General features: G+C 44.7%; 1 protein-coding gene across 8 annotated transcripts in view; it reads left to right on the top strand.

Annotated features, from left to right (window-relative positions):
- Positions 1-13,079, top strand: part of ERC2 (ELKS/RAB6-interacting/CAST family member 2) — a 1,139,467-nt gene that overhangs the window by 835,905 nt on the left and 290,483 nt on the right. The gene's annotated exons all lie outside the window — the stretch shown is intronic.

Here is a 13,079-nt window from a genome sequence, read left to right as displayed (position 1 = left end):
ATAGGGAAAAGAGTTGGTGTCCTTGCTGTATCAGTCATTAGAAGCCCTGGCCCTGTTCCCGCCTTTTTTAGGAAATGCTTTCTAATCTGCTTCCAATTCTGATTTGTCAGAGAACCAGACAATTAACTGCAATGGGTATCTGTCAGGTTGTGACAATATTAATTTTACAGTCTAACCTATCCTCAGTTTGCTGAATGGAGAGAAAATGGTCACCCACCCCCTAACCCTCACCCAAAAAAACCCAACTAGACAAACAAAAAAAATCAAAACACCCTGGCCAGGCCAATCTGTCGGTGAAGGAAATATTCCTTTCAAGCCCAGAAAGTTGAGTAGATGATGCCAAATAGCAAGGTTCCAATTCCTAGTCTTACTCTAGTCCCAAGTGAGAGAGACTTTTCCTCCAAGACACAAGATGGTGTCTGAGGCAGGGGGACAGGCCTATAAGACCCAAACAGGAGTCAATAGGCTAATGCTATACTCCTCCATCTAGCCAAGGAACACCCCTTCTCAAGCCCACAAGGAGACTGGCTGCCCATAGGAGAGGAGGAGGAGGTCAGTCCTTATAGGGCCAACTTTATTCTTCCATACTGGCTCAGAGAAAGTCTTCCCATCAGTGAGGCTACAGTAAGAGTGGTAGGGTTTGCTGGGGCACCCATTATAAATAGACTGAAGAGGTGTCACTGAGACTCTCTTTAGCAGAACAGCATAATGGATAGAGATTTTTGTGCCAAAAAGAGCCATCAATAGGGGATAGCAAATTAAGTTAGAAATAAGCAATTTAAGGGTTTAAGTGGCCCAGACTGCCATTGCTTACAGGGAACTTTCAGCTTCTGACTTTATTATACTGTGCTCATTTCCTGTACAGGACTTCAGCCATAGCTTGGGTAACAAAGAATATATCTCTGACTCTCATGCATCAATCAGATTTGTCTCCCCATTGCATTGCTGCATTATCTACAATGTTCTGGTTATGTAATTTTTTTGGCAGGGAATTTCTTCATAACAACTTCACCACAAATAAAGTGGGGCAGGGTTGCCTGGGCTTGCCAAAGAAGGACAGCTCTACCTTATGCCTGGGGGTAGGGATGAGGTGAGAGACGTCTGCAAAGAGGTGGATGGTGGTCAGCTTTACAGCACTGACTCATTCCCCAGGAACGTAGGGTCTGAAAAGATATAAAGGTGCAAACCCTGATCAGGGAAATCTTCTTTGTTCCATGCAGCAAGCAAAGCCATCACCCACCCTTCATCCTTTAGCAAAGGTGAATAATAAATTGGGTTAGGACCTGCTGTAGGCATTAAGCTAGTTGCTCCTTTTTAGGGGGACTGGGAAGGAATTTTTCTTGTGCCACCAGATTGGCTTTGGTAGAGTGAAGCTTTTTTGCCTCCCCTGCAGCGAATGTCAGGGAGAACCTTTTCTGGGAAGAAGAAAAGGTGGTAGGCCATGTGTCACAATTAATATTTTAAGGTTGGGTGGCTGTCCAGTGGGAAGTATCCAGTGATCAGATAAATGGCTTGTCAAAGGATTTAAACAGAGGTACTGGAAAAAGGAATGGAATGGGAGAGTGGATTTGGGGTCTTCTTAGATTGGTATGGCAGGGAGCCAACCACCACATTTTCATAATCCATCTTAACCCTCTTACAGGAGTGGTGGATGGTAAGGTTCAAGATATGGGCTAGTATAGGCTAGCTGGGGATGGAAATTAAAAGGGGCTGGTGGAGCCCTCGGCAATGATAAGAATAAACATGGATTTTCTTGCACTTTACATTTTATCTGTCAGGTAGTACTAGACATCTATATAATAAAGATGTGGTGTGATCAAAATCTATATCAAATGTCTCCTATCCTTCTTTTGGTATATTGAGACAACACTTATGCCACACTGGGGCTGTGTCTACACTGGCAAGTTATTCCAGAAAATCAGCTGCTTTTCCGGAAAAACTTGCCAGCTATCTACACTGGCCGCTTGAATTTCTGGAAAAGCACTGACGATCTAATGTAAAATCATCAGTGCTTTTCCAGAAAAACTATGCTGCTCCCGTTCGAGCAAAAGTCTTTTTCCAGAAAACTGTTCTGGAAAAGGGCCAGTGTAGACAGCACAGTAGTGTTTTCCGCAAAAAAGCCCCAATCGCGAAAATGACGATTGGGGCTTTTTTGCGGAAAAGCGCGTCTAGATTGGTCACGGACACTTTTCCGGAAAAAGTGCTTTTCCTAAAAAGCATCCTGCCAATCTAGACGCGCTTTTCCGGGAATACTTTTAACGGAAAACCTTTTCCGTTAAAAGCATTTCCGGAAAATCATGCCAGTGTAGATGTAGCCTGGTAGTTTTTACTGTGTCCCAGTATAAATATAAATGTTTCTTTTCCCCTTCTTTTTTATACCTTCCAATGGGAATCTTTGTGCTGCTCTCCAAGAGTATGTCTACATAAGAAAGTTACTTCAGAATAATGACTGCTATTCCGAAATAACTTTGCAAACATCTACACAGCCAAACTGCTATTTTGAAATAATTTCGAAATAGTGGACAGCTTATTTTGAGTTCTGTAAACCTCATTCTACGAGGAATAGCGCCTGTTCCAAAATAGCTATTTCAGAATAGGGGCTGTATAGACAGGGAATAGGGGCTATTTCGAGATAAGGACCTCCAGCCCTTTGCTGACGACTCTGTCCACACACAGGAAAACTCTATCGCCCCCCCTCCGCTGGAGCCCTTAAAACTGCAGATTCTGCAGACAGAGTTTGTGCCTTGCAGCAGACCTGAGAGCCCTGAGCCACCCTGCAGCTGCCCCGACTCCATTTAGGCTCAAGATGAGCCAGACTGATGGTGCCTGCCAGCCCTCCACTGCTCCACGGGAGCATTTAGCTAGCTCCCAGGAGCCTGCCAGGGGCCGCAAGCAATGTGCACCTTCCTGGTCTGGTGCAGAGGTCCTGGATCTTACTGAGATTTGAGGGGATGAGACAAACCTCCAGGATCTCTGCACCAGACACAGGAAAATGGACATCTATGGCCACATGGCAGACAGTCTGGGGAGAAAAGACCACATCCGCACCCAAGAACAGGTGCGGATAAAAGTCAAGGAGCTCCACCAGGCTTATGCCAGGGCAAAGGAGGGCAGCTCCCAATCTGGGGGTAGAGCCCCACACCTGCACCTGTTATAAGGAGCTGGACGGCATCCTGGGAGGTGGGGTGGGGCAATCCCTCCCCCCCGCAGTTATATACTCCGGGGTGGAGATGCCCATCGTCTTCTTTGCTGGGAGCCCAGACAATGGTGACGAGGAGGAGGACCAGGACGAGGCCAGTCTGAGTACCAAGCTGACCCAGGAGCCCCGAGGCCTCCCTGCTGACATCTCGCAAACATCGTCCGAGGCCAGGGAAGGAACATCGTGTGAGTGCCATCACTTTCTCGTCATTCAAGGGGTGGGGGGTAGCTAGGCACTCCATGCTTGGCCCTTGTTGACCGCGGATCACGCAGCAATCTGTGCACATGGGAGCATGTGCCATGCCACTCCTGGGCACTTGACCCTAGAAGGCTGTGACACAGGAGCCTTGGGCTATTGGCCACATGGTGTCTGGAGAGACCTGCCATGCTCCTGACCCCGGGGTGGGACACCCTCTCTCCACAAGCTACCTCTAGAAGGAGGCAGGGGACATCCTCCTTCCCCCTCTCCCCCCGACACACAGACACACTCAGCTTTCCCGCACACGGGCATGGCCACAGTCTCAGGGCAGTCCCCATTCCCAGGGACATTAGGGACCACTGGCCTTAGCGCACATGGCCTGGCTCCAAGCACATCGGCTGCGACTGCACTGTGAACTGTTGCTATCGGCTTGAAGAGGGGGGACGGGCTTCAGGCATTGTGTCCCCAGGGATGACTGACCATCTTTCTTTGTTCTCCACAGCCGGATGAGCTGTGAGTGGAGGGTGGCCCATTCCACCTCATCCTCCTGCACCTGAGGCTTCTGCAAGCGCACATGTCCAATGGATGAGTACCAGCGACAGCACCTGGCAGCACTGCGAGCTCTGCACAGTACTATCCACCCCTGGGTGGAGGAGGACCTGCAGCTATGGTGGGAGAGCTGGTGGAAGCTATTTGGGCGGGGCTGCTCACTTTGCAATGATGTGCACACTCTGCTGCACAGCATCCTGCCTCCTCCTGTTCCAGACCCAGCTCCCTCTCCAGCTATTGGTCCTCCTCCCACTCCCTCTCTTCCTCCTTCTTCTCCCTCCACATCTTCTCCACCCCCCTGTGGATGCTGAGGCCCCCACACCAGCGGCAGTGGGATCCACACAGGCTGGCACCGCTCCCAGATCGAGCCTCTCCTTCCCCTTTCTCCCCCTTCCAGTTCCTTTCTCTCTCCTCCAAGGTTCTCACCACCCCCTTCTTCCACCCTGTCTCCTCCCCTTTCCCAGGTTCTTTCCCCTCTCTCCCCAGTTTCATTGACCTCTCCCCCCAGTTTTGGAAAATACAGACTGTTTAATTGTTCAAAACAAAAGTATCTTTATTTTATTGTCGGGAAAGAGTAGAAGAGAGGGATGAGTGGAGTGACGGCAGTGAGGGGTGAAGCAGAAACCCCCATTGGGGTGGACCAGAGAACAGTGTCCCTGCTCCCCTGGGGAGAAACTCTCCCTCAGGTCCTCCCAGATGGCAGCCGTGTACGGCTGCTCATAGGCCTGCCTAAGTGGTCCACCTCCATCTGCCCTCCTCCCCTGACCATGCCAGGAAGGCCTCCCCTTCCTCTCACACATGTTGTACAGGACACAACACGCAGCCACCACATGCGGGATGTTGTGCTCCCTGAGGTTCAGGAGGGTGAGGAGGTATCTGAAATGCGCCTTCAGGCAGCCGAAGGCAACCTTAACCACCATGCGGGCCCTGCTCAGCCTGGTATTAAATGCCTGTCATGAGTGGTTGAGGTGGCCGGTGTAGGGCTTCATGAACAAAGGCTGCAGGGGATAAGCCACATCCCCCACCTGGCATACAGGCATGTTTACGTCCTCAACCCTGATGTGGTGGTCAGAGAAGACAGTCCCAGTGTGCAGCTTCTGGCAGTTGCTAGAGTTCCTGAACACACGTGCACCATGTGCTTTCCCCAACCACCCAACATTTATGTCGGTAAACTGGCCCCAGTGGTCAGTCACAGCCTACAGGACCAGCGAAAAGTATCCCTTCCTGTTAATGTACATGGAGGCCCGGTGGTCTGGGGCACGAATCAGGATGTGTGTCCTGTCAATAGTCCCTCTCCTCCTCTCCCCCGCAGTTGGGGAAACCCAGGGCGCCAAATCCCTCAGTCTCCTATGATTATTTTAAAATGTCTTGGTCTTTATCTGATAGAAACATCTAAACATTTGCAAATTCACCTGTTGCTGCTGAAAACACTATAGAGCAAGATCTGGTGACTCCCACGGTGTGTAGTCATATAGGCGTCCAAGATCTGCTTCATATTTAAAGAGATACGGAACTCTATGTAATAGATTTTTATTATTGTGTTTTAATAGTTCAAGAGGTCAGTTCTATTAAACTCAGTGGAGTAACCCAATGTATCAAAGTTTCTCATAGAGTTTTATTGTGATTGGATTAATGCCAAAAACAGATTATATCACAGTGCTGTAATGCATCACAGATTTGCACTGAGATTGAATTGCCTAAATGCAAATGTGTCTGGATTTACCACAGACTTACACTATGATAAACTGCTCTAATTGCTCTGATACAGTCCTAAAGCATCATGGTATATTTTGTACTTCAGATGGAAGCAGATTGGCTCACCACAACACTTCCGCAAGATCGTTTCATAAGAACATTAAGGGTGTACCACAAACTGATGAAAGCACAGAAATTCCCATGTGATGGAGAAAAGTACCATATGTTTTTCAATAGCTAGGCATAACAGAGCAGCACCTGAACAGCTTTCTTTATCAGCCCCATTGTGCCTAAGAGGCCATATGATATGCCTCCACCTTAATGATGAATTTCCTTCCTTTTGTCAGTCTGTGTCATAACCTTAACTTTATTTAATGACTTTTATTTTCAGTGTGAATTGTGTTATAACAAAGTCAATTCTTAGTTTTAAAAAACTGGAGGAAACCATTTACTTGCTGTGTATGACAGTTTAGCCTTTGGCACCCTTTTCGTTTTTTTGATGTTTCATTCATAGTCATCTTCAGTGCAAGTATTTGTCTGTTTGCAAGTTTAGAAAAGTAAACTTCTATAATTCCCTAATTAGGCCTAGTGTTTTTTCTAAGACATATAGTTGCACATATAAAATGTTTTCATAATTTTACATACTATTTGTGAACATACTCAATTCAAAAACAAAAACAAAACAACAACAACAGATAATTGTGGATGCAGTTGGATTTTGGCAATTTACATATATAATTGCCCAATTTGCATACACTGGCACACTAATTATATATGTGAAAAAGGTGGGCCTTGTGTGCTTAATATCCTCTTTAATGTCTGTTTTTATAACATTTAGTTTAAAATGATTTCTTTAGGATTGTGGAATGATTGTTGGTTTTATTTTTATCCTGGCTATGATGAAGAGATTAAAATGCATTAAAATTCAAATGCAGTTGTAGTAAACAAATAAAGTAACATAGCTAAAATGGGTTCCTGTGTACTTTCTGAGTTATACTACTGTCAGAAAGAACCTACTTAGACTTTCAAATTAATAATTTGATTTTTCAGTTAGAAAAACCTACTCTTGTTTGCAAGTGGGGTAAATTTGCTTTGGAAACTTTTGAGACACAATAAACAACAAACTTGCAAAATCTATTTTTCATACTCACTTTTTAGGAGATGATAATGCTTTAAAATCAAACGATAAAAATAAAGGCTCCATTTTAAAACAAATATGTGATGTCTTTTCAAAAATCTCTATTGGTTCAACAATTTTTTAAAATTTGTAAATTTACTGATTTACTATGAAATTGTCTGGCAGTTGGCAAAGCAAATCATAAGTGCAAACTAAAATAAAAGTACATAAAACAGGCTGACTTCTGCGCCGCTCAGCCGGGCTGCCGCGGGGGAGCAAGCGGCGCAAACAGCTGTTTGGGCGCCGCGGTCCCCATGCAGCACCCCCAGGGGTCGGGGCCTGGCCATGTACATCACCGCTGCACCCCCCTTCGCCTCCCGCCGTGGCACTCGGCTGACTTCTGCGCTTCTCATCCGGGCTGCCATGGGGTAGACCAAATAGCCGCTTGACATGTGGCGTGACAGCAGCTCCAGGCCTCACCCCCTGGCCGTGAACATCACCGCCCCACCCCCTTTGCCTCCCGCCGTGGCGCTTGGCTGACTTCTGCGCCGCTCAGCCGGGCCGCCATGGGGGAGCTAGTGGCGCAAGCGACCTTTTGGGCTCTGCACTCCCCATGCAGCACGGGAAGCGTGGAGGCAAAATGGCCATTTGGGCTCCACGGTCTCCCGCGTGAGAGGCAGGAGGGGGAGGAGAAGAGAAAGAGAAAGACAGAGAGAGAGGCAGGAGGCGGAGGAGAGCTGAGAGAGAGAGAGAGGAGGAAGCAGGAGGAGGCGGAGAGAGAGAGGGAGAGAGAGAGAGAGAGAGACCGGAGGCTCAGGAGAGAAGACTGACGTGGAGGAGAGACCTGAAAATCCCGTCTTATGACGGGCTAATTGGCTAGTTAAAAAGAAATGCTGCATAATTGGATTTTTTTTATTTACCTTCTTATCTTTAAGGCTCTAGGATCCACATGGGAAGGGGTCACACACACACAACACACCCACACAAACATACGCAGAGGATGGCAGACTGACTTCACCCACCCTGCCTGCTGCTTTCCACCCTCCATGCTTGATTGGGACCCAAGGGATAGATCTGCCTCCCTTAGTACTTGGTGCTGTGATTCCATTAGAATTCATTCCGTTAGGATCTTTAGATCCAATAGGATCTTTAATTCGAACTACCTACTCCATGCCACGTGTAGCCGCGGGCATGGAGTTCAGACTAAGGGGGATTTAAAAATGGCAGCACCTGGGAACATGTAAATGAAGCCTGGGATATTTAAATCCCGGGCTTCATTTGCAACTCCACTTGCCCTAATTATCCTACCTAGGTCGAACTAACAAGGTAGTGTAGACATGCCCAGAGAGGCTTCCCCAAGCCAGGGCTGCACAAGGCTTTGGCGTATACAGGGCTTGTCACCTCCTGGCCTGCACTCTAGGCTGGATTGTTTAGGCTTTCCCAGAGCAATGGACCAGCCAGAGGCAGTGGAGGAAGGAAGGTACCTAGGAACCTACCTATATACTGACAGGCTGTTGGTGAGCTCAGCATCCCTACCAGGGACACGTTCTCTGCACAAATGGGAGGTGAGTATGGAGGAACAGCAGGGCTAGAGGGAAAGGTGAAGAGGGAAAGCAGAGAGTGTCCAGCAAGATAGGGAGCACATAAAGGGTCAATGAGTGGACAACAGAGGTGACATGTAACTGGCTGCTAGCTGGAATCAGTCTGCACTCACCAGCCACTGCAGCTCATAGCTGACTATTGGAAATAGATGGGATAGGGGAGAGGGAAGGGTCAGCTTTTCTGGCCGAGAGCTGGCACCCATCAGGGCTGCACTGACTGACCAATAAGGGGAGCAGCTGACTCTATGGGTACGTCTAGACTACATGCCTCTGGCGACACAGGCATGTAGATTAGACTACCAGGCATAGGAAAATGAAGCAGCGATTTAAATAATCGCCGCTTCATTTAAATTTACATGGCAGCCGCGCTGAGCCGATCAGACAGCTGATCGGCTCAGCGCGGCCCCCATGTAAATTTAAATGAAGCGGTGATTATTTAAATCGCTGCTTCATTTTCCTATGCCTGGTAGTATAATCTACATGCCTGTGTCGCCAGAGGCATGTTGTCTAGACATACCCTATGTGCTGCATCAGTGCCCTGTCACCAGTCTTGTATACCCAACCCCTAGCCGGCACAGGGATCTAGTTAGCAACTGCAGGACCTTCAGGTACTTACAGCAGTGGGACAGACAAACAATTGGCAAGCTTTTAAGAAAAAGTCAAGATGCTTGCAGGAGAGCTTAAATATGGGACTGTCCCTTTAAAAAAGGGATGTCTAGTCACCCTATAATTTACCCATCTGCAGAAACAGGGATAGTATTATTCCCCTATGTGGTGAATTTTGAGATCTTTAGCTGACATGCCACTAGAAAAGTGCAAAAAATTATATATCGTAGTTAGAGAGCTGAAATAAAATATTTGTTATGGAGGAGTTTAAATCAAAGTGAAGCTCACAAAACCAACAACTGAACATTCTGATTGTTTTACACATGAATACTAATGCTAAACCAATGCTTGATGGTCCTGAATGTTTGTGTGAGACTTTAAAGAGTTTTCAGAAATAAAGTATTAAGCCACCACTATTGCTGCGGTTGGCTGATTATATAATATGTGCAGTCATCGTAGCAAGGATTCCTTTTGAGTGTTCAGGGTGAGATATTGTTTGTGAAATGTGTACAATGATGCAACCCTTTATGAAATAATTAACCTAAAGCCCATTATTAAAAAATCTCAAGAGATTTTTTTAAAATAAGAGAATATATTCAATGTCCTGATTTATCCTGATCTCAGATACTGTGAGTAAATTTCCCAGTTGCCTCTTTACACTTTTGTGATGTACAGCCAAAAACGTCAATGAATTGGCCAGATTGAAAGGTCTTCCAACTTCTTGAGAGCATTTTATTCTTCTTCTCCAAAGAAAAAATTAGAAACCTTTCCAATATTTTAGAGACTGCAGGTGTATGGGATACTCTGGCCAGAAGCAAAACTGGTGTTTGGCAGTATTATCTAACCTATTAGTTCCTTGTTTCATATTTAAGCACATGAAAATATTGCTAAAGGAATAAACCATGTGAGAACCAATTAAGGAACCTGTAATATTGCAACAACATTAACCGCTAGCAATGTTTTTTTCTTTCAAGCAATGAGTGGAAGTATTTCTTACTATAAGCTAGGGTATATGTGCATAGAGTGCTTACAGCGAAACCAGAGAAAAATGGAAATGAAAGAAGTATATTGCATTCTGCAACTTAAGTACATAAAAATAGTGATCGTGTGACATTAAGTGGGTGAAATCCAGAACTCGAATCAGGAAATTCCATAATTAAAGTTTTTCTTATAACATTTATTCATCTGTATTGCATACATCTCGTATTTTTGTTATATATATTAGAAATATAAGTAGTACATTTACATTTAACAAGGAAAACAGGAATAGAAATGCAACACAGTGTGATGTGACCAAGTTATTGTTGCAGCTCTGAACATAGTATTTTCAAATTTCAAACTACTGGCATCTACATTTTGCAACCTTAATGGTACATTAATACTACTTTATTGGATTTTATTTGCATAATTTTTAGGTAATGAGGAGACAAAATATCTAGTGTTACTTTCTTACATCTTCTGCAAAGATCTCCGCTTCACTGTTATCCCCCTTTATTACTTTCAAGCAGAATGCATTTTTGTGTACTCTCATTCAATTAATGTATGTTAAAGTTCTTCACATTCCTTAGATGGAAGATGTTATAGAAATGAAAAGTATTATTATTATCATCATCCCAGATCTTTATTCGAGGAGGACTTGGCAGACTGCTGAACCCTATTCTCTATCATTTTTCATCAGGGGTTTGTAAGGAAATGCATACCTTTTCTATAATCTTTCGTTTCTTTTGAAAGTAATGTAATTCTTATTTTAAAGTGGTTGAAATTTTTGTGAACAATGGCCAACTGTTCCTCACCTCATCCTATATATATTTCCTGAAAGAAACAGATTCTTAAATATTTTTCTCTTAAAAAGTTTAAATAATATTAGTTACGATACAAACTAAGAAACCCCAGGAAATTTAGCAATACCCTGGGTTGAATTTTCAAAACAGAGTATGGCGTGTGGATTCAACCAACCAACTTCACTGGGAGATATGTTGTCCAATTCTACTCTCATCAAAGTCATTGGATATTTTAATGCTGACTCTATTCTGTTGGGACAGGATTGGTCTCCAAGGCCATGTCTACACTACAGATAAGATTGAAGTGGCCATAGTCAATGTCCACAGTTCAAATTAGCAGGTCTAGTGAAGACACACTAATTCAAACTGAGATAGAAATGTAGCCGCGTTAGTCTGGTGTAGCTGAAACAAAATACAGGACTATGTAGCACTTTAAAGACTAACGAGATGGTTTATTAGATGATGAACTTTCATGGGCCAGACCCACTTCCTCAGATCAAATAGTGGAAGAAAATAGTCACAGCCATATATACCAAAGGATACAATTTAAAAAAATGAACACATATGAAAAGGACAAATCACATTTCAGAACAGAAGGAGGATGCGGGGGGGGGGGGGGGAAGGAATGTGAATGCCTGTGAGTTAATGATATTAGAGGTGGGGAAGGGTAGATGTCTGTGAGTTAATAGTATTAGAGGTGATAATTGGGGAAGCTATCTTTCTAATGGGTAAGATAGCTGGAGTCTTTGTTCAGTCCCCCACGGAGAGTGTCGAATTTTAGCATGAATGCCAGTTCAGGGGATTCCCTTTCAAGTGCAGATTTGAATGTCTTCTGAAGTAGGATGCAGGTGAGTAGGTCATTGAGACAGTGTCCTTTCTGGTTGAAATGGCAAGCAACTGTTTTTTCTTTGTGATCCTGTCTAATGTCTGTTTTGTGGGCATTGATTCTTTGGCGAAGTGTCTGAGACGTTTGTCCAATGTACATAGCAGACGGACACTTTCGGCACATGATAGCATAGATTATATTTCTGGAGGCGCAGGAATATGTATTCTTGATCTTATAACTCACTTGGTTAGGCCCAATAATGGTGTCAGCAGAGTGAATATGTGGACAAAGCTGGCAATGGTGTTTGTTGCAAGGGAAAGTACCAGGGTTGGTATTAGTGTGGTATGTCCTGTGGTTGTTGGTAAGAATCATCTTGAGGTTAGGTGGTTGTCTATAGGAGACTATGGGTCTGTCTCCCAGAGCTTCTTGGAGTTTAGTGTCCTGTTCCAGTATAGGCTGTAATTTATTGATAATGTGTTGGACAGGTTTAAGTTGGGAGCTGTAGGTGATGACAAGTGGTGTTCTATTGTTGGTTTTCTTGGGTCTGTCTTGTAGTAGATGGTTTCTAGGTATTCGTTTGGCTCTTTCAATTTGCTTTTTTATTTCTCTCGGTGGGTAGTTGAGGTTTATAAATGCTTGGTAGAGATCCTGAAGTTTCTGGTCTCTGTCAGTGGGATTAGAGCAGATGTGGTTGTATCGAAGGGCTTGGCTATAGATGATGGATCGTATGGTGTGTGCTGGATGGGAGCTGGAAGCATGTAGGTAACTGTATGAGTCAGTGGGTTTTCTGTAGAGGGTGGTGTCTAATTTTCCATTGTTGATTTATACTGTGGTGTCCAGGAAATGGATCTCTCGTGTGGAATGGTCCAGGCTGAGGTTAATGGTGGGGTGTAGGTTCTTGAAATCTCTGTGGAATGTCTCCAGTGTTTCTTGGCCATGCGTCCAGATCATAAAGATGTCATCGATGTAGCGTAAGTAGAGAAGGAGTAAAAGGGGACGGGAGTTGAGGAAACGTTGTTCTAGGTCAGCCATAAAGATATTAGCATAGAGTGTGGGGTATGCATACACTCTGCTGACACCATTATTGGGCCTAACCAAGTGAGTTATAAGATCAAGAATACATATTCCTGTGCCTCCAGAAATATAATCTATGCTATCATGTGCCGTAAGTGTCCGTCTGCTATGTACATTGGACAAACGTCTCAGACACTTCGCCAAAGAATCAATGCCCACAAAACAGACATTAGACAGGATCACAAAGAAAAAACAGTTGCTTGCCATTTCAACCAGAAAGGACACTGTCTCAATGACCTGCTTACCTGCATCCTACTTCAGAAGACATTCAAATCTGCACTTGAAAGGGAATCCCCTGAACTGGCATTCATGCTAAAATTCGACACTCTCCGTGGGGGACTGAACAAAGACTCCAGCTATCTTACCCATTAGAAAGATAGCTTCCCCAATTATCACCTCTAATACTATTAACTCACAGACATCTACCCTTCCC

Source organism: Pelodiscus sinensis, chromosome 11 (assembly GCF_052426305.1).
Source record: "Pelodiscus sinensis isolate ZL-2025 chromosome 11, ASM5242630v1, whole genome shotgun sequence".
NCBI classification, from domain to species: domain Eukaryota; kingdom Metazoa; phylum Chordata; order Testudines; family Trionychidae; genus Pelodiscus; species Pelodiscus sinensis.
This window is presented reverse-complemented; position numbering and strand designations above follow the sequence as displayed.